The following is a 22,267-nucleotide window of genomic DNA, read 5'->3' as shown; positions in this document are numbered from 1 at the left end:
GAGCGGCCGATATATTCCTCAGAATTCCGGAGTTCATCATAATTAGACAAAGGGAGAATGCTCCAGAAAGGAGTGGGTAGAGGGTGTTTCCTCTTCGTGGTTGGTTGTGCTGTGGTCAAGGCTCCTAAGCTTCATCACCCTAAGATGAAGCTCTCCAGGTTTCCAGGCTAAGTGGCCACCCAGGAGGCTGCGCAGGTGCGGGGCTCCTGGTCCTCACCCGTGGCCCTGTGGTGCTGGCATCCCCGGCCCCATCCCGTGAGCGGAATCCTGGCGGGACCCGCGCGGCTGGTCCCCGAGCTGCCGGCACCCTGGGCCTCCTTCCTGCACAGCCCGAGCCGCCGCCCTCCGCCCTCGCAGCTGCCGCTTTATCTCCGTGCCACCTTTTCCGGTAGATGCCTCCACCTAGCGCGCGACATTCCAGACCCAGCAGGGGCCCAAACTGAAGCTGCTTTTCAAGGTGACCGGCGGACCGGGCGTGCTCGGCTGCCCAGCACGCGGGTGGAGACCAGACCCGGGAACCGACCCGGGAGAGGGCATCTCTGATCCTGGGATGCCATTGTCCGGGTTTCTTCGGGCCTGGGGAACAACGCGCACTAACTCAAGGGGAAGTTGGGCACAAAGTTTCCCAGAGAGCACCGTGGGCTCTTGCGAGGGAACACTGGGCTGGGTGGGACCCTGAGAGGGAGGACAGACGCCTCCTCCTGTCTTTGTTCCGCACTGGGGGACAGACCTGGCAAACACTCGCGGGGCGAGTGCCCGGATCCACCCCGGAGACATTCCAGACCCAGGAAGGGTCCCTCACTCCCCTCCGCATCTCCCATCCTAGCCGGGAACACAGCTCTTCATTAAGTCCCCAGTTTCCTTTCACCCCACATCTTCACCCTCAAAGTTCTCAGCCCGAGGAGACCCCCAAGTCTGGGCTTGGAGACAGGAAAGTGCAGATACCGAGGTGCGCAGAGGATTGGGGTACCAGCCGGAGGGTGGGAGTTTGCTTGGAATGTTTGGGTGCCGTTTTTTTCCTTTGCCCTAGAAACTGCCTCCGTACACCGGCCACTCCTCCCTCCGCTTTCTCCCACCTCCCTGCATTCTTCTTCAACTCTAGAGCATTGCGGAGAGAAAATTAGCTCTGCTCCGAGTCCCTCAGCGAAGTCCGCAGTGTTGGGATGAGGTTCCAGGGCTGAGGGATGGTGAGGATGAAGGTCCCCAGTTCTGGAAGTGAAGGGCAGTTGGCAAAGGACTTGGGGAAGGACCAGGCGGTGGGGGAGGGGGAGGGGATACTGGGCTGGGGTCCCCAGACCCTGGGGGTAGAGGACAGGGAGCTAGATTTGAGGGGGGCCAGGTAGTGGTATAGGGAGGGGACCGATGAGGAGCGCTTGGCCTGAAGGTGCCAGGGAATGTGGTTATCCAGAGTCTGGCATCGCAGTTTGAGATAAAGGACTTGGGGAAGGACCAGGCGGTGGGGGAGGGGGAGGGGATACTGGGCTGGGGTCCCCAGACCCTGGGGGTAGAGGACAGGGAGCTAGATTTGAGGGGGGCCAGGTAGTGGTATAGGGAGGGGACCGATGAGGAGCGCTTGGCCTGAAGGTGCCAGGGAATGTGGTTATCCAGAGTCTGGCATCGCAGTTTGAGATAAAGAAAGTTCGGGGTGGTGGGCGGGGGGGGGGTCTGAGAGTGTGGTCTAGATGCTGGAGCTGGGAACACCCGCAGAGCCCCTTGGAATGAGTTGCCTGCAGCAACAGGTATCCTGGAAGGGCTGGAAGTCCCGGAAGGACCCCTCTTCCTCTGCCTGGCGCATTTGAGGGCTTTTCCAGCGGACAGCGGGTGGGCATGGGTGGGGGAGGGAGAGCAGAGTTTTCCACTACTAAGAGCCCCTTTGAGTAGTTCTGGCACGTTGGGTGGAGGACGGTTAACCAAAGTGGAGGACTTGGATGGAGAGGCTCCTGGGTGCCACACCTCCGATTGTGCCAGCGCCTCTCCCCTTCACTGCTTGACCCCGACCCCTTTGCGTTTTTCTGTCTCTGGATGCAGAGAAACTGGCGGAAACTCGTTGCCAAAGTGGACCGCTCTCCCTGATTGGCAGGGAAAGTGCAAACAAAGAGGTGCATCTCCCGGAAACAATGAGTTTGGAGATTTCCCCCAGGCGTGAGAGCGATGGGAAGGCCGAGTGCTCTAAGGGTGGCCCGGGAGGGGATGGGACTCGCATCTCCAGAACAAAAGTTGCCAGAGAGGAGGCAGGGGCTGAGCTGAGAGTTCTAGGAGACCCAGCGGCCGGCTGCGCAGCGCACGGAGGTTCGGTAGCCAGGCGGGAGATGCGGGGAGAGGGAGGGGCGGGGAGAGAGGGGAGGGAGAGAGGAAGAAGGGGTGAGAGGGAGAAACCTGCCGGCGCTCTCCGCCTCTTTGTCTGCTCCGGGACTTGGAACAAAAGGGGGGAACTCTGCTGAACTCCTTCTCCCCTCTCCCCGGGACGCGGGGGTATCTCCCTCTCTGCAACTTTGCCAACGCGACTTTCTCCGCTGTCAGGCTGCGAAAAAGTGTCCCAGCGCCTCCCAGGCTGCAACAATGGAAGCGGTGCCCCTTTAAAGTGCCACGAAGTGGAAGAGGTAAGTGGAGGTGTCCCGTTTACCCTCGCTCCCCCCAGGTCGTCCTGCCCTCGCCCTTCCCGGGGCACAGTCGTAGATCCAGTGGTCAAGTTTGGCTTTTTTGGGTGCCTCTTCTCCCGGGTCCCTTTTTCTTTTGTTCTTTAAGGCTCTTGCACAGATTGTTACTTGTTTATTTTTTAGAGAAATAGGCAAAGCCCAAGCACGCGTTCATCTCAGTGCGTCTTTATGTGAGGGGTTTGGGGAGAAGGGCATCCAAACGGGGCACTGCCTCGCTTTCCCCTAGTTGTGCGTAGATGAAAATATGGAACATGATCAGGCTCACCCCCACCCCAGCCCAGACTTTGGTCACGAAAAAGGAAGAGACAGAGAGGTGGTGGTGGTGGGGGGGTCATTTCCTCAGGCGGTTTAAAACTTCAGTGTCTGCAAAGCGCTTTGGAGACCCAATGTACGACGCAAGAAGCTTGCAACAATAGAATGCCGGAGGGGTTTGGGTGGGAAGGGGCTTCCAGCAAGCAGATAAAAGTTTGGGAAGTTTTCTTAGGGGCTGGGGTCCGGTGGAGGAAGCCACAGGTTCCAGACTGTCAGAGTTAGCGAGAAGAAGCGATGGGGCCTGGACCATCAGTTAAAAGTCCGCTACCCACCGTAGGCCTGGTTGTTTCACGACCCACTCTGAATGACCCATTGCTATCTTCAGGATCCATCCTCACTTCGGTGATGGAGACCCAGGTCCTATTTCAGTGTTTGCATAGTAAGGGGACAGAGAGCTGAGCCCAGCTTCCCCTGACCTAGCCCTCCGCCCCGCCCTTTGTGTTTTAAGCTTTTGTTTCTATCTGCCACGCCCGCCCAAAAGAGGGATGGCTGTTGGAGTCTCGGCTCCTAGGGGAGGCCCTGCGGTTCCCTCCCGTTATTGAGGAAGGGAGGCTTCCTAACTTTGTTACCCAAGCCCCTTAACTTTGGAATGCTTCTGGCTTGGTTCTTGCTCAGCTACTCAACATCTTCACTTTGTATGAATTCATTCATTGTTTTCCCACCTCATTCCAGAAGTTGTTTATCTCTACCAGTCACCTGTTTAATAATGATAATAGTGAAAAAAGATATCTTGGAGATCTAAATTGGGGGTTTGTAGAAATCCGGCAAATGTTTGCTTCAGCATTTAGGATGTCTTTAAACGTTGCGAATGTGTCCTGATTCTGCAACACGGAGCCAGGCTATTATCTTCAGGTATGTTTTGTGGGATCCATCCAAATACCAAGGTAATTTATTACCTCTCCACTCTTTCCTCTTTTGTGTTCCCAATTGCTGGAGGCTTTCTTCAGTCTTGGACGGATTCACTTTTGTCAAGACAAACATCGAACCAAATGCATTGTTAATAACTCAAGGAAACACCCAAATAGTGCTCTAACTTCTCAAAGCTTCCATTCTTCAAGGTACAAGAGCTTCGAAGTTTTGAGTTTTCGTGTCAAAGGCAGAAATGTATTAGGAGGACAGATACTATTTTTTAGGGTGTATACGGACTGTGGGAAGCTAACTGTAATGAATTCCAACTGTATAGGTGGCCTTACTGGAATCTCCAAGTGTCATGTGGTTGCTGAGTACTCCCTGGTGCTGGATATATAAACATACACGCATATCCGTGAGTGACATAGATTTGAGTGACATGGATTTGCCAGGACCCCAGCAAGTCACCCCTGTATCGGATACCACCAACTTCTTCCTTTGGAGCTACCAGAGTGAAATTATTGGGACTTTTGACAAGGCTTGCCATTTGTGGATTATTACAGTTTGATGACTGCGAATTCTGTGACTGAAAAAAGGTACGTTTCTTGTCAGACACTCTACAAGCCTTTTACTTTGGACTTCATACTTTAATGGAGGATTGTCTCCTTGTTTTGGTTTGTCCCCAGACCAAATGGTTTATGACTTCATGCTTCCTTGTTGGGGGTGATGATTTGGTGTAGCTGATAAAGTTTTATTAATTTTACAGCGTGCCCTTCAATAGCTAATGAATATGGATTTATGTACACTTATGTTTTTATGGAATGATGGGTCCAATAGATCCAACAGTCCAATGCCCTATTTATTCATGGTTGATTTTCTTCTTGAATACCATGGTGGATAATCTGTTTTAACAGAACTTACATGGTTTGCATTACATTATTAATTTTCACTTTGACAGTTCATTTTGATAAGCAGAATCCACAAGTGGCTACAAGTAAATGAATTTCTAATGACAGGGTGTCAGTACAAAGTACCAGGAGTTCTATTAGAATGGAAAGTTTAGCAATTCAGGAGCCAAAGGGCCTGCAGATTTCTTTAATCTACATGGCCGGTACAAGGTTTGTAGTGGTCAAGGAGTCTTATATTCCTTTTTTAAAAAGTCTTATAGTTCGTTTTTGCTCATCTCCGAGAACGCAGTTAAAAAATTTTCATGGTCCTACTGGTAATATAAAAGGCTAATTCTGTACAGTATGTCCTGTGCTTGTTGAAGCAGGGCTTTTCTCCGGAAAATCAGAGTTTGCTTTCTAGAGTTTGTTCAAAGAGATGAACTGAGAATTGGAAAGATCTTTATTCTGTTTTAAGTAAAAAAGTATGGTTTGTGTAGTTCTGCGTGTGTAGACTACACACATTACTTCCAGGACTTCTGTTTGCTTCTGTAAATGAAGGTCGAGACAAACTTCTGAAATCCCTTAGCTTGCGATCCAATGCTTTGTTGATTGCTCCTAAAATTTAGAGAGATCTTTTGTTATAAAGTTTATCTTCAAGTTGTTCAACCAGGGAGGTACTGACATTGAGACCTTAAAGAGAATTAATTATGACTTTGCTTGAGTGCTGTGGAGCATGCTTTCAGCAAAGCCTGTTCTATGGAGATCCAGAGTTCCTTACATTTCATTGAAAGTTTCTTTGCTGGGATATTTTTCTGGACACAGAGAGTATAGTATTCTTAACAAGGGCACTACCTGTCTGAAGTTAGTGTTGGAATTTCTTTTTATGGCCACCCAGTGTTGGACTCAGAGGTTCAGACACAGACTTTGGAGTGAGTTGCAGCCCAGGCAATTACTGACTGAGACATCTTGGCCAGGTTGCTTATCTCCTTGGGTTGAATTTTGCCATCTGTAAAGTAGGCGTCCTAATGCTGACCTCATAGAGTTAGTTGTTTTATATATATACATATATATATATATATATATATATATATTTCAAATATTTATTTTTATCTTTTAAATTCTGTGCATAAAAAATTATGTGTTTTGTGTGTCTGTGTGTATGTGCACATGCATGCAGATGCTCTTGGAGACCACAGGAGTCAGATCCCTTGGATTTGCAGTTAAAAGCCATTGTCAGCTGCTTGGCACCCGTGTTGGAACTCAAATTCTGGTTCTCCGTAGGAACGGGATATGCTCTTAGCCACTGAGACGTCTCTCCAGCCTTGGAAATATTTCTGTAAAGATGCATATATGGAGGGCTGGTGATCTAGCTCAGTGGTAGAGCTCTTGCCTAGCATGCATAAGGCCTTGTGCTCACTTGCTAGCACCACAGATAACAACAGAACCCCACCCCCGAGAGCATATCTGTATTAAAAAACCTAACAGATGGCTAAGCATCTGTAAACATATAGTCAGAGGTAGTATTATTAGCTTTTACAGTGAATTGGTGATGGTTACAAATGTTCTCTCTTAACTGTCTTACAAATTTCAAACCATGTCAAACAAAACTGATCACTAAAGTCAAAGTCTATTTGGATGGAAATTTGCACATGCTTCGATCTGCTTTTTTCTAAGAACATTTTCTGTTCAATTCTTTCGTCCAATTAGTTTAAGATTAATTTCCTTCAGCAAACATTGGTTGAATATTACTGTGTGCTAGCCTGGTACTTCGTCAAGCCTGCTACTGAAGAGCTTGGCTTCATCTTAGAGCATGTGGCCCTTCATTTCCTGATATAATAGTAGTCAACTGAGATAATAGTGACTTCTAGAATTAGTTTCGTCAGATTCTCTCTCTTGATTTTTATTGATTGATTGTGTGTGGGCATGTGTGACACAGAATATGTGTGGCGGTCAGAGGACTACTTGTAGGAGTCGGCTCTCTCCTTCTACCGTATGGGTACTGGGGATCAAACTCAGGGAGTCAAGACCGATGACAAGTGCCCTTACCCACTGAGCCATCTCTGCTTACTGCTTTACCCAGATTCTCCACTTCAAAGCTGTTACTGAGTGGACTTTGATACAGTCTCAAGATTTCAGGGACTGAAGGTGTAACTCAGTTCGTGGAGTTCATAGTTTATGAATATGGAAATGAAGACGTGATACAGATCTTGACAGCCGGGTTCACAGTTTTTATTCAAGTAAAAGCTCACAGAGCGCTGCAAGTGCGTTGTAAGGTGGTAAAGGTGCGTTGCCCTCTTCAAAGATTATTTAGCTGAAGGGAGATTACATTTGATGTTCCTGATCTGAGCATTAAGGTGTGACTTCTCCTTCTGAAGTCTGCTGTCAAGTAGTTACCTAGGAATGAGACAGTTGAAAAGGTTAAGAGCCTCCCATGTGGGTGCTGGGAACTGAACTCTGGTGTTCTGGACGAGCAGGAAGTGCTGTTCACCACTGATGGCTCTCTCCAGCTCCAGACTTGCTTTTAAAATGCCATCCATGATGATATTTCTGCCCGTTCCCACTGTTGTTTGGACTCGAGATTAAACCTCAGGTCTGGTACTTTGTGTGTGGTGTATGCTGCCGGCTGCCTGTCCATCACTGTCAAAGGTATAGATGTTTAGGAGCGTGTTGGGAGTCCAGGAAGCCTGCTTTAATCGTTCATCCTTTCCTCATTCCTTCTCTGAACTATTATCTGTTGAGTGCTTTCTTGTGTGCCAAGTGATGCTCTCAGCCCTCAGGACACAGAAGTGAACATCAGTCATAGTCCCTACAGTTTCTGAGATTTGCACTAGTGACAGTAAAATAGAACTTCGGAGGAGGAGAAATGAAGGAGGAAGGGAGGTGGGGAGTGCGAGAGGAGAGGTTGTGACCTTCTATAGGATGTGCGTGAGGTATCCAGAAGGTGACCTTGGGGACTGAGCTTCTTGCTGTCACAGTGGAGGGCATTCAGACTACACCTGGCTTACCACAGTGGCTGGAGTGGAGGGTACACAGGAGGTGGTTACTGGATGAGGCGTGGAAGGCACAGGTGTGGTGTGCAGACAGCAAGGGTCCTTGCAGGACAGAGTGCTGCAGTTTATCCCAAGAGATGCCACTGAAGACTATGAGACAGAAAATGGCCTGGTGTAACTAAAGTGACTCTGGCTAGAGGGTTCAGGCCAGAGCAAAGGTGTGCAGGGCAGAGCCAGGGAGACCCTTAGCTGCTGTACTTAACTGGGAGGTGACGGTGGCTTGGACAGTTAGAGCTAAGGTTGGAGGGTTTTCTGGTCTGGTGGATGGGAACTAGAGAAGACGAGGAGATGAGTATGATTCTGAAGCTTTCAGTCTGAGCCAGTGGAAGGAGAGAACGCCTTTAACTGCGGAGTGAATGTGACCAGGAGGTCAGCTAGAATACACCAGGATCCAAGGGCGTGTGTCGGGGGGGAGGGCAGTAGGCAGGAATGTGTGTGTGGTGTGTTTGTCGGTGTGCGTGTGGTATATAGGTATTTATATATGGTGTGAGTGTGGTGTTTGTGTGTGATATGATGATGTGTATGTAGTGTGTGGATGTGTATATGTGGTGTATGTGTGTGTGGTGTGTGTGGTGGATGTGTGTGCACTGTGTTGTGTGTGTTGTGTTTATGTGTGTGCTGTGTATGTGGTGTAAGGTGTGTGATGTGTGTGGATGTGTATATGTGGTGTATGTGTGTGCGGTGTGTGTGGTGGATGTGTGTGCACTGTGTTGTGTGTGTTGTGTTTATATGTATGTTGTGTATGTGGTGTAAGGTGTGTGATGTGTATGTATGTGAGATGTGTGGTGTGGTGTGTGTTTGTGTGTGGTGTGGTGTGTTTGTGTGTGGTGTATGTGTGCAAGCGTGCACACCTGTGCCACCCTGTGCAGAGGACAGAGGAGGATGTCAGGCATCATGCTGTTTCCCTGTCCACCTTGACCCTTAAGCCAAGGTCTGTCAGTGAACCTAGAGCAGCCTGGCAGCTGGCCGGCTTTCGTGACTCTCCTGTCTCCGTTCCCTACAGTGCTGGGGTGATAGGCACATGCACAGCCTTGCCTGGTTATTTACATGGGTTCTGGGGATTCAAACTCACGTCCTCGTGCCTGCACAGCCAAGCACTGAACCATCTCTTCAGTTCAAGACCTAGATACTTTTAAAGCACCAAACAGTTCGATAGGCAAGTCAGGTTTTCAAGATATCACTCTAGAGATAAGGATTTGTGAATTGGGAGAAATTAAGTGCTGTTTAAAGCCATGGGTGGATGAGTTCATCAAGGGAGTGAGGGTAGAAAAAAAAGAGGCTGAGGACCTAGGCTGTAAGATGCCCCGCTCTTAGAAGTTGGGAGGATGAGGTGGGACTAGAAGGGAAGAGCCCCATGTGAGTGCCACTTGCTGTTAGAAGTACGAATTTTGAAGTTTAGTCTCCTTCACAGGTTGGCTTTGCAGGCTCTGGAAAGCAAAGACCTTTCCCTTAAACTGTACAGCTTATTACATACGTGCTGGATGCTTTAGTGCCAACTCGACACACTTGGGTTGAAGGAGCCTCAATTGGGGAATTGCCTCTACTGGACTGGCCTGTGGCCATGTCTGAGGGGCATCTTCTTGATAAGTGATGTGGGAGGACCCAGCACACTGTGGGTGGTGCCATCCCTGGACAGGTGGGCCTGCGTTGCATAAGAAAGCAGGCTGAGCAGGGGCCAGGGAAACAAGCCAGTAGTAAGCTGAATAAACCCTTTCCTGCCCAAGTTGGTAGTGGTCAGAGTGTTTTGTCACAACAATGAAGCAGCAAACCAGGACACATACCTTTAAAAAGTCTAGGCCCAGGGCTATAGCTCAGTTGGTAAAGTGCTTAGGACCTGAGTTGGATTCCCAGATCCCACATTAAAAGAAAACTCTGGGCTGTGGTGGTGTGTCCTTGGGATGTGGAGACGCAGGGATCCTTGAGGCTTGCTGGCTGGTCAGCTCAGTCTGCATGGTAAGCTCTAGGCAAAAGAGAGATCCTATCTCAAGAAAGAAAAACAAGGTGGACTGTACCTGAAGACTGACATCAACGTTGGCCTCTGGCCTCCATATACACATACATACACGAACCTGTTCTCTCTCTCTCTCTTTCATACACACACACACACACACACACACACACACACACACACACACACCATTCTCATGTATTCATGTAAAGTTTATCAGTATTTTATAAATGATAAGAATACTGTCATGTCTATTAGTTAAGCCACATAGTAGCCAGAGATGGCCCAATAATCCCTATCTTATCTCGCAGAAGAAATTGAACCTCAGAATTGTAAAGTCCAAAGCCACCTGCACAGAATATAGAGCTATGTTTTAACTCCAGATTACTGTCATTCACGAAAGAGGAGACAAAATAAGGACAGTGTGTGCCCATCATACAAAATTAAAGGTGGGGGGCAGCTGCTGGGTCAGGGAATCCTGTCTCCTGTTGGGGTGTAAAAGATCTGTCGCTTTTTTGAGACACTGTCTTGCTGGATAGTCCAGGCTGGTCTTGAATTCAAGGAGTTCCAGCTCCTGTTTCTGTTTTAATTTTGTGGTCCTGGGCAGTAGCCCCAAATGTTTGAAGAACACTCTAAGCTTGGGAAGTGCCAAACAATTGGTGCATAAGGCAGCGCCAGGGCAGCTCCATAGTGTGTGGATGTGAAGCTGTTTGCTTCAGCTGAATCGGAAGGGAAGGGGGTGCGGGTAGGATGAGACAGGGAGACAAGAGCTAGCTCAAATTTAGAAGAGTGTGGTGTGTACTCAGGTGTGGTGGTGCACACCTTTAATCCCAGCACTCAGGAGGCAGAGGCAGGCAGATACCTGTGAGTTCAAGGTCAACCTGGTCTACATAGTGAGTTCCAGGCCAGTTGGGGGCTACAGAGAGAAGACCTTGTCTCAAAAAGACCGTCCCCCCCAAAAAAAGAGTGAATGTGGATGTGTACATGTGTGTGTGGATGAGTGTGCAGGTGCACATGTATGCACATACATGTGGAAGCCAGAGGAAAATTTTGGGAGTCTCTTCCTCAGGTGCCCTTTGTCTCTTTCTCCTCCTCCTCCCCCTCCCCTCCCCAGTCCCTCTCTCTCTCTCTCTCTCTCTCTCTCTCTCTCTCTCTCTCTCTAGCCCTAGCTGGCCTGGAACTGGATAAATATACCAGGCTAGCCTCAGTCTCACAGAACTCTGCCGCTGTCTCCTGAGTACTGACTGGTATTAAAGGACTGTGCCACCACATCAAACTTTTCGTTTCTTTTTTTTGAGACAGGGTTTCTCACTGGCATGGGACTCACCAGACAGGCTAGGCTGTTTGTCCAGCATCCCCTTGGGCCCAATTATTCTCTCCAGTAGTGAGATCTCAAGTGAGCCACCACACTTGGTGTTTGTGTGTGTGGAGTCTGGGGATTGAACTCAGTCCTCATGCAAGCACATTATCAATAAGCCATCTTCCCAGACCTGTTTGTTTGTCTGTTTGTTTGAGACGGGGTCTTATATAGCCCAGGCTGGCCTTGAATTTATGACTCACTTGCCTCTGTTTTCTGAGTGCTGGGATCACTGGTGGGTGCCACCACGCCTGGATGAAAGTGGCTTTGAACAGAATGATTGTGATATGCCATCTTAAATATACCAAAGAACATGATAGGCAATGATATTAGAAGGTTCCTAGGTATCTGAACATAGATGAAATACCACAAACATGTATTTTCAAAATTCTATTCTTCCTCAAAACTTGGAGTTATGTTTGAATCTATTGCCGCCGCAGTGCTCTGTGTTTGGTATTCTCGGTCAGTCAGGAAGAAATCACCCAATTCGAGTCTCTTACAAAGTGAGAGTTTGCCAGGCAAGGTGGCACATGCATGTAATCCCAGCACATGGAGGCTGAGGCATGAAGCCAGTAAATCTAGATCCAGAATGGTCTACATATGGAGACCTTGGCTTGGGGAGAGAGAATTTTATTTTCATTTTTTTCTATTTAGAGATTTCTCACAAGGAATAGAAAGGGGAGGGATAGAGCAGGACTGTTCTGGGCTGGCCCATGGTGTAGCCACCATGCCATGGCCACTCAAGACAGGAAGGGTAGGTGACCACTGATGGCTGTGACTTGCATATCTTTTAATTTTTTAAAATTACATGTGTGTGTAGGGAGGTGCATATGGGTACATGTGCCATGGCTTGTGTGTAGAGGCCAGAGAACAACTTGTGGGAGTCAGTTTCTCCTTCCATTATGTGGGGCTTGGGGCTCAAAACTCAGATAGATAGTCAGGCTGGGTGGCAAACAGCCTTACCTGCTGAGCCATCTTACTGGCCTGATTTGTTTTTAAGTGTATAAATCGGTGTATAGTCTATGACGTTTTTGCGATGTGTTCATTATCTTCAGATCCCTTCACATAAATATACCCTGTATCTATTGTCAGTTTCTGTTTCCAACCACTGGTCCCAGGCACCCACTCATCTTTCTCTCTGTAGAGCTCTCTTTTTAGGCTGTGTTACAGAAATGGATTCATAGTTAGTGGTCTTTTGGCTTTGTGGCTTACCTAGAGTTTATGAGGTCACACATGTGGTGACCTGTGTCAGTACTCTGACAAGTAGTATTCCACTGAATGGACATACCCCATTGTGAGCAGTTCGCTAGGTGATCACTGTGTGGACATGAACCCATTGTGAGCAGTTCACTAGGTGATCACTGTGTGGACACGAACCCGTTGTGACCAGTTCAGTAGGTGATCACTGTGTGGACATGAGCCCATTGTGACCAGTTTAGGTGATGGTCATGCAAGTCGTTTCTAATTTTTAGCCATCCTGAATAGCACCATTGTGAGCTTTTGTCCACAGCCTTTGCATGGATAGATATTTTCTCTTGGGTACATACCTAGGTGCTAATTGATGAATGATATGATAATTATATTAACCTTTTAAGAAACAACCTCTTTTTTAAGTTGGTGACACTAACAGGTTTGGAATTCATGGAATTCATGTCTGAAGGGGCTAGTTTTAGTTTTTCTTTTTTTAAAAAAAAAATTTATTTATTAGTTTTATTTTATGTGTATGCATGTATTGCCTGCACGTAGGTAAGTGCACCCGTGTGGTGCAATGCCCCCGGAGGTCAGAAGAGGCTGTCAGATCCCCTGGGACTGGAGTTACGGACAGTTGTTAGCTGCCATGTAGGTGCTGGGATTCGAACCTGGATCTTCTGCAAGAATAACCGGTGTTCTTAACTGCTGAACCATCTCTCCAGCCCCTGGGTCTAGTTTTTCTACAACTTGGGTTTTGACAGATCTCTTTGTGAGTGAAAAAAGCTTTCACAGAAGTCCATGAGAAAACTTGACCATGGTAGCCCAAGACAAAACCAAATTGGACTGCAGTGAGGCTTCGCTTACCAACCAGCTCCCAGTGTGATGCTTCTCCATGTCTGTTGTCAGAACAGAATGGAGTGGGGTGGCTGACCAGCCATCACATCATGGGGGTGTGGGGGTGGGGTCTCTCCGTCAGGTTAAGGTGTGCTGCTAATGCAAGCATGAAATGGAGCTGAGTTCTCTGTATATGTAGCAATCATGGTTTAAAAAGTTAAACACAGACTGACTCAGACAGAGGCCAGTCCATGCCACCAGAAGTCAGCTTATTAAAGTATCTTGTGCTTATTAAAAATTTTGGAGAACTAGTGGGAGGTGGGGGGTGGGAGGAGAGTTTGATGCATGTCTGTAGTTTCAGCATTTGAGAGATGGAGGTAGGACAATCAGGAGTAACAGGCCAGCCTCGGCTACGGGACACCTGTCTCAAAAAACAAAACAACAACAACAAAAAATAGCCAACCAACCAACCAAATAAATAAAAAGATCACAAAAATAATTTTGGAAGACGAACCTGTGTAAATGAACAGAACAGAGCTCCACAGGGCAGTTGCTAGTCCCAATATTCCTGTCTCATGAGCCTACGTGCAGGTTGTTTGGTACCCCAGTAACAGCTTTTCATAATCTTGAGTCGGAGCAAGCTCACAGGCACCAAATCCTTGGCTTAAGATAAGGATATTTAGACTAGGTTAAGTGTCGGGCAACTTGGCAGTCATTTGAGAGTAATTACTTGAGGTTGGGTTTTAAAAACAGAAATGATTTCCTTTGCCTTGCCTTTTTGAGAGTCTTATATTGTACTCCAGGCAGGCCTGGAACTCACTAGGTGGTCCAGGATGTCCTTGAATTTGTGGCAATCCTCCTGCCCAGTTGTCTCAGGACAAGGATTACAGATGTGAGCCACCGTGCCTGTCTGGTCTATGGTAATTTGTTTGTTTCTTTATTTTTCATTTTTAAGACAGGGTCTCACTATACAGTCCTGGCTGGCCTGGAATGCACTATGTAGACCTCAGATTCACAGAGGTCTGCTTGTCTCTGCCTCCCAGTTTCTGGGATTAAAGGCATATACCACCATGCCGGAATGTATTTCAGTTTTCATAATACTAACTTGAATTATACAGCACTTAAAAAAATATCCAAGTATCTCACAGCAGGTCTTCCATTGTAGGTGATTTCATTTGCGAGATGGAAAGTTTTGGTTTTTTCCCTTTTTGTGACAGGGTATTGCTGTATAGACCAGGGTGACGTCAAACAATGGTGATCCTCCTGCCTCAGCGTCCGGAGTGCTGGGATTACCTGTGTGAGCTGTGACACCTGTCTTAGTGGGGGAGAAGTTTTTGTCTTCATTTTTCAGTGTTCCTGAGGAGGATCAATCATCACCATCCTCAGACTTTTGTGTGTCTTGCACATTCCTTTTTGTTTTTTACCAGAATCCCACATAGTGACATTCCCGTTTTACAGATGAAAAAAATCGGGGCTCATACAGTATCCACACAAACCAGTAAATGGCCCATTGCAGACTGTTGACTTTAGAGACCAATAATGTGAACCAGAAAGTGAGGGGACAGTCCCTGAGAGATTTCACCTGCTCATTTTTCTAGTTTCACAGTGATGAGATTCGCTTTTATTCTGCAAATACAAATGTATTTTGAGATCCAACTATTTAATCAGGCTTAAAACAAGGACCGTGCTCAGCAGGTATTTCTGGTTTCCTTAGAGATGTTGTGTTCCAAGCCACAGCTGAGAAGCCAGAGAGACAGTGAAGCTTTACACTCACAAACTTTACTTGCCAGGGGCTGGAAAGGTAGCCCAATTGGTAGAGGGCTTGCCCCGCTGCATGAAGCCCTGGGTTTGATCCCCAGCACCCTCTTAGTTGGTGTGGTGGGGCAAGTCTGTAGCCCAATACTTAAGAGGTAAAGGCAAAAGAATCAAGTTCAAGGTAATTCTTTGCTCCACAGGGAGTTTGTGGTCAGCCTGGGCTACATGAATCCTTGTCTGAGGGAGAGTGAGGGAGAGGGAGAAGACATTGTACTTGTCAGATCTTAACAGGCTGGTGTCATTGTATGTAAGGAAATTCTCAAAGATGATACTGAACAATCTTCACAGAGTCCTTGTTCTGTGTTTTTGGGATTGTTCTTATCAGTAATTTTCTTCAAGTCAGATATCCAAAGGAGAGCTGCAGGAGGCCTCCCAATTCCCCTGTCAGCTAATGTGACTCCAACTTTTATTCTTAAAAAATATTTTTATTTATTATTATTAATTTTTTATTTTTTATTATTTTTGAGACAGGGTCTCCCTGTAGACCCAGCTGGTCACTATGTAGACCAGGCTGGCCTTGAACTCACAGAGATCTGCCTGCCTCTGCCTTATGAGTTTTGGGATCAAAGGTGTGTGCCACCACGCCTGGCTTCTTATTTATTATTTTTAAAAATTTTATGTGCATGAGTATCAGTGCACCTGTGTTGCACAATGCACACAGAGGTCAGGAGAGGGCGTTGGATCCCCCAGAACTGGAGTTGTGGACTCCAGTTATGCCACATTGGTGCTAGGAACTGAACCCAGGTCCTCTGCAAGAGCATCCAGTGCTCTTAACCACTGAACATCTCTCCAGCTCTTTTTTGTTGTTGTTGTTGTTTTCTTGAGTTCTTTCTCTCTCTCCTTCCCTCCACTTGTACACATACAAAGAGAGAGAGAGAGAGAGAGAGAGACAGAGACAGAGAGAGATAGAGAGAAAGAGAGACAGAGAGAGAGAGAGAGACAGAGAGAGAGAGAAAGGTCCCTCAGTATCCACCGGGGAATTCTTTCCTTTCCAGGACCTCTTTTGTTATCAGAATCCAAAGATGCTTCAGTCCCTTGAAAAGGCATGACATAATCACAATACCTGAGTCTTTAGGCTAAGCCAGGAGGATTGCCATGAGCTTGAGGTCATGGTGAGACCCTGTCTCAAAACAAACAAACAAACAAACAAACAAACAAACAAACATCAAGTGCCTTGTGTCAGATGGTGTGAAGTTTGCTCATGACCTCTGCACACTTTCATGTGTTGCACACCTTTCCACACCCCCCTGTATGATGTCAAGCAATGCTGTCTAAGCAAAGGTTGCACGCTGCTGCTTAGGGAACAATGATGTGGAAATTTCTACCTTTAATACAGATGCAATTTTTTTTGTGTGTGATTACTTTTGGCATGAAGTTGGCTGAGTCCATGGATGTAAAATGGTCAGCCACCCATGACTGAACACAGATGCTCAGAGGCAGGCTGAGTGGCTGGTTCATGCCCACCCTCCTCCTTCCCTGGTTTGGGTCCTTGTTAACCTTCTAGGCTTTCCCATCCAATGAGGGTACATCAGTTACTTTTCTTGTAACTGATACCTACCAAGAAGCAACTTAAGGGAGGAAGGTTTGTTTCTGCTTGCAGTTCAAGGGGGCCCAGTTCATCCTGGCAGGGAAGGCGTGGATGGCAGCAGGAGCCAGAGGCGGCAGGTCACGACGCTGTGTTCTCCCTCAGGAAGCAGAGAGCGATGATGCTGGTGCTCGGCTTCCTTTCCTCTTTCTGTTCATTCTGAAACACCAGCCACCCCATCCATGGTATCACCCACATTCAAGGTGCATCTTTGTTCTTCAGTTAAACCTTTCTGGAAACGTCCTCACAGACATAATTCTAAATCTGTCATGGTGATAATGAAGATGCACCGTCACCAGAGGAAACGGATTTTTCTCTTTTGCAAGCTTGGAGAAGGACTAGCTGAGTTAGTTCCCAGTGGTGGATCAGGCGTAGGCTTTAGTGATGACCCTTCTGAAAGGCTTCTCTACTAGGTTTGGCCACAGTGATTAGAGTAAAGGAGACGATACAACGAAGAATTTATCAGCATATGTTTTCAGCTTCTTATATTTTTTATTTTGTAGATGAGGTAATTTGAAAGATAAACAAAACCCTCTTGCTGTTCTGTCATTAGGAAAACAAACCTTGGTTCTATCATAATAAACGTTCAGCATTTGTCTCAGTGTGGGAATTTGGGTGAAAGTTCACCAAATGTTTTCTTAAAAATTTTTATTTTCTGTCAATTTCTGCCTGACTCCACAGCCAAATTCGAAATTCTCAGTTTGCTGTCACCATCTAACTGCCATACCTAAATACACTGCGGAGTTTTCTAGCCAAATGCTTGCACAAGGGCATCAGAAAACCTACCAAACAAGCCGGCACAGGAAATACTTGGTTGTTACTCTTACACCAACTCCTCGCTCATGGCCTCCTGGATTTCCAGGGTTTGAGCGTGGTCTGCGTCGGAAGCCATGGATGGGTTTGCTCACGATAGCTGGTGACCCTGTGATAGCTGGTGACCCTGGAAAAGGGTGTGGAACCTGAACACCTTTTGTCTCTACCAGATAGTGGTCCCTTGTGTTTTCTTCTCAAAAGCTTTAAATTACATTTATTTATTCATTTTGTGTATATATAGGGGGCACTAGCATGTCACAGCACACATGTATAGGTCAGAAGACAACTTGTGGGAATAGGTTCTCTCCACCATGTGGGACCCAAAAATGGAACTTAAGTTATCAGCCTTGATGGCAAGAGCCTTTACCTGCTGAGCCATCTCACCTGCCCTTCATCTTGTCTTCTGACACAGATCTCTGCATCAGTTAGGCTACCATTTACCCATTGATTCTCTCAGTTATACAAATTACAGGACCTGCTGCTTCCTGTGTATGTCCTGGCCTTTTGTGTTTTTCCATTGTTTTAGGCCCAGAAATAATTGCTTGGTACTACTTGTTGTTCTTGAAACAGGGTCTTGCTGTGTAGCGTGGACTGGCCTCAAGTACATGGCCTTCCTGCTTTTAGCTTTGTGAGAGCTGGGATTCTGGGTACGAGCCACCATACCAGCTCTGCTTGGCTCAGTTCTATTTGGACACTGCTTCTTGATTTTTTTTTTTTTTTTAAAGTCAGGGTCTTATGCACCCTAGGCTGGTCTTGAACTCTCTATATAGCCAAGAATGAAATTTGAATTTTTGATCCTCCTATCCATGCTTAGCACTGGGGTTCCAAGCTGCACTGCCATGCCTGGTTCATGCAGTTTGGGAACTGATGGGGATCAAATCCAGGGCCCACCTCAGGTATTGCTAGATAAGCACTTTGCCAACTGAGCCACATCCCCAGGCCTCACCCTGGTGCTTACCTTCTTTAGGCCTTGGTGCTCAGGGCTGGCCAGTCTCAGTGGACCTTGGCCAGCTCTGGCTTTCACATTGTGCTTCATCTTATGGACTGATCCCGGTCCAAACATAAGTCATGTGATATTTTCCCAGAAGCAGAACTGTTTATTTGCTGTCACTGCTGTCCTTCCCCCGGGTTGATCACATTGATTTGCATTTGTAAATGGCATCCTTGATGGAGGGTAACTCAGAACTGACCTTCTCAGTCATGTGGAAAGTATGGAGCTGTGCTGAGTACTGCTGTCCTTGTGCTAAATGTGTCTTAGAGGTCTGAGTCTTTGAAAATGAGTGATGGATGACTTGGGTATGTGGTAGTTCTTTATTAAGCAGACTGTTTGTAAGGAACGGGCACCAGTAAACATGCCTGGCTCTGATACATGAATGAGCCAACCCCAAGGTGACTGATATGAAACAGAAAAACAGGATAAAAAACCAAGAAAGGACAGACGCAGACAGGATCACTCCCGAGACACATCTAAGGCCTCTGTTCCTGAGCGCTGACCCCGTCAGCAATGTTCCTTGGCCTCTGAGAGTCCTCTGGCTCTGGCAATGGTTGATCATCTGGCACCTTAGCGGAGGACCTTATGCACAACAGTGGGGCAGACCTACTCAACCTTGTGCTCAAGGAACCAGGATCTCAATGCCTTCCTCTCATCTAGCTGCCTGCTCGTGTGAGGCTGTTGGAACCCTCTGAAAAGCTATCTAGAGGACCAGCATGACTGAACCTCACAGACTGCCTGCATTCTATTCTCTGACACTGATGGGCTGAACCCCCTGTAAGTTGGTTTGGGATTACCCTGATTAAGGAATGTGTGATGTATGGTATGCCTGTGGTGTGGGGGTGTGTGGAAACTCAGCCTATGTTGAAAGGCATCTCTGGGTACTGATCCAATGCTGATAGCCTACAGGATACCCTTGCTGCTCCAGACTGTTCCATGAATCCACAGATGGCATCATAACAAACCAGGTAAAAGAGGTGGACCAAGAGTGGGTGAATAGGAGCAGGGCTCTGTGACTCATGCTTTTAATCTCAGTACTCTGGAGGCTGAGGCAGGTAGAACTCCGAGTTTGTGCCAGTCTGGGCTACAGAGTAAGACTCTGTTTCAAAAAGAAAAAAAAAAAGAGTAAGTGACTGGGTTTGCTTTCTGTTGCTGTGATGAAACACTGACCGAAACCAACTTAGGGAGAAAAAGGTTTATTTGGCTTATGTGTCCAGATCGCAGTTCATCCTTGAGGGAAGCCAAGGCAGGAACCTGGAGGCAGGAGCTCTGCTTACCCGCCTGTGCCTCTGGCGTTTGCTTAGAATGCTTTCTTAAACAGCCCAGATCCACCTGCCCAGGGGTGGCACCACCCACAATGGGCTGGACCCACCCACATCAATTACCAATTAAGAAAATGCCTCACAGACATGCCCACCCACAGACCAATCCATCAGAGGTATTGCCTTAATTGAAGTTCCCTCTTCCCAGGTGTATTGGGTTGACAATTGAAGCTGACCAGCATAGGTTACTTTGCTTTGAGTGGCTTAAAACCCAAAGGAGAAATTTTTAATTGTGAGTCTCATAGCTGGATGGCAGTTGAAAGCCTGTTGCTAGCAAAATTTCATGGAACTGTGTGTTATTGCATATATGTTGAATTTTGAATCATACGACTGTTATCTGGCAATATAGAAGGATAAAAAGAGAGGAAAATTTATTAAAGAGAATAATATACCAATTAAGTAATATTATCAAGTGGCCTGCTTATGTGAAGCCCTTTGCAAAGCTCGTTGGAGGTAAAGTGTGTAGTAAAAGATCTCTTTATAGATTCCCATATGCTAATCTTCAGGGAACTGTTTCTACACATGCCAGTGGCTCCCTGAAGTCTCCTTTGCTGTTCACATTGGGTGTATGGAGATGAAGCTGCTTGTAGGTGGACTTGAACCCAGTGTGTTACAACTCATTTCCTGAATTGTACAGAACAGGTGGATCTATTGATTGCTGTTCCTTCCTATAATCCATCCATCCCTCCATCTACCCACCCATCCACCCACCCACCTATCCATCCACCCACCCACCCATCTACCCACCCACCCACCCACCTATCCATCCATACATCTATCCATCCACCCATCCATCCATCCACCCACCCACCTATCCATCCACCCACCCACCTATCCGTCCACCCACCCACACATCCACCCACCCATCTGTCCATGTATTCATCCATAAATCTACCCCCACACATATCCATCCACTCATGTACCCATCTCTTCACTCATTCATCCTCCCTCCCTCCCTCCCCCATTCACTTACTCATATATCATTGGATAACTATTATGTGTTAGAACTGCACTGGATGCTGAGGATACAGTAGTGAACAAAACTGGACATGGCTCCAGCCTTCACGTAAATTTAGGAGGAAGAGGAGGTCTGCGGGGTAACTAAGTTTGGAGAAGCTACATAAGCCTTTAGGAAGGTCACCAGCACTGTAAACCTGGCCCTGCCTAATGCTGAAGCTTAGTTAGTTTTTTTTCTTGAATAGAATTTGGTCTCCACTAGCTTTTGTTCTGTTTCTCTTAAACTCACAGAACCCTCATTAACAAACTGTAGACCCAATCTTGAAAAACCTGTATTTTAGAAATAATGGTATCCGAGGTTGTTTTCACAAGGATTTAGAAACTTTGTAAATTGATGTGCTTGCTATGCACTATGAAAAAAGGGAGAGCTTTAGTTAAAGGATTGTGAGGTCTCAGATTTTGGGGTTCAAGAGAGGTGCTGAGACAGGCCTTTTGGATAAAAGATTTCTTAGGAGATTTCTTTTAAAATATTTCATTATTTTTTCTTTTATGTGTATGAGTGTATTGCCCACATGACTGTAAGTGCACCTGTGTTGTGCAATGCCTATGGACGTCAGAAGAGGGTGTCAGATCTCCTGGAACTGGAGATATGAACAGTTGTTAGCTGCCATGTGGGTTCTGGGAGTACAACCCAGGTCCTCTGCAAGAACAGCCAGTGCTCTTAACAGCTGAGCCATCTCGCCAGCCATCTTAGGAGATTTCTTAATATCACAGAAAGACAGCATGGCAGGGACTCTGAAGAGTTCAGCAGCTCCTGGAGGCATATTGGGGGTCCCTCTTACATGTTCCGGGAGGGGGGCAGGCCATGTAGTTAATGAGTAGTCTTCAGCAGCTTGTAGTCAGGCTGTCTCTGATTCCTGGATGCCATAGCAGAAGAGGGAACAGGTGTCATCAAATCAGATGCACCACCTATGGCCTCTGGTAGCTTGTGGTGTTTGGTAAACTTTTGCTGAGGAACTAAGAATTACAAACAGCCAGTGATGCAAATGGAAGCTCTAAGACAATTTTATTAGCGTTTAAAAGGAAAGCCCTTAGGGCAGGCAAGCTGTCAATCTCAGTAGCTGCCTGGAGGAGGGGACTGGAGGGGAGAAGGAAAGAGCCTTGCCTTTCTAGCTGGCATGGAGGTCAGACACAAGGCGGACAAGCAGCCACTGGCTGGGAGGGGGCTGTAGAGAAAGAATAAGGAAGCCCAGTGTTGGGGAAGCCCCAGGTGTTAGGGAGAGCACGCATGGAAGCGATGGAAAGAAGACAAAGTTATGAATACTTTAGAGACGTGGGCAAACTTATGGGCTGCACATCTGTGGCTAAATGAGGTGCTGGGCTAGGAGAGGGCATTCTGGGAAGGAAGGTATATTATAGTATCTCATGAAAGGACTGTTTAGTGCACCTACCTCTTCAGCATGGCTTAAGTTGAACCTGCTTTCCTGGGGTGGTGCCTTGGCCTGGTGGTTGGCCCTGACTTGTTAGGTCTGCAGGCCAGAGATTCTGTTCTTGATCTGAAGGAGTTTTGTCCTAATGGGCCTTTATTGCTACGTAAACAATTTGACTTCTTTTTTTATTTTTTCTTTGCTGTAACCTTAATAGAGTATTTAGAAGTCTCCCTTCCCTTCCGTTCTCCCTCCTTCCCCCCCCCGCCTTC

General features: G+C 47.0%; 1 long non-coding RNA gene across 4 annotated transcripts in view; it reads left to right on the top strand.

The window, feature by feature from the left end:
• Positions 1–2,168: 2,168 nt before the first annotated feature.
• The window catches only part of LOC108490483, a 302,288-nt gene continuing 282,189 nt past the window's right edge, over positions 2,169–22,267 (top strand). For 2 of the 4 annotated variants that reach the window (XR_003848457.1, XR_003848458.1), the window contains exons 1-2: positions 2,375–2,600; positions 4,153–4,414. This is a non-coding gene — a long non-coding RNA (uncharacterized LOC108490483). Of the gene's footprint in view, positions 2,290–2,374; positions 2,601–3,905; positions 4,415–22,267 lie in introns of those variants that run through there. The other 2 variants (XR_003848460.1, XR_003848459.1) reach the window with 2 other exon arrangements.

This window comes from Nannospalax galili, unplaced genomic scaffold (assembly GCF_000622305.1).
Source record: "Nannospalax galili isolate Female #2095 unplaced genomic scaffold, S.galili_v1.0 scaffold412, whole genome shotgun sequence".
NCBI classification, from domain to species: domain Eukaryota; kingdom Metazoa; phylum Chordata; class Mammalia; order Rodentia; family Spalacidae; genus Nannospalax; species Nannospalax galili.
This window is presented reverse-complemented; position numbering and strand designations above follow the sequence as displayed.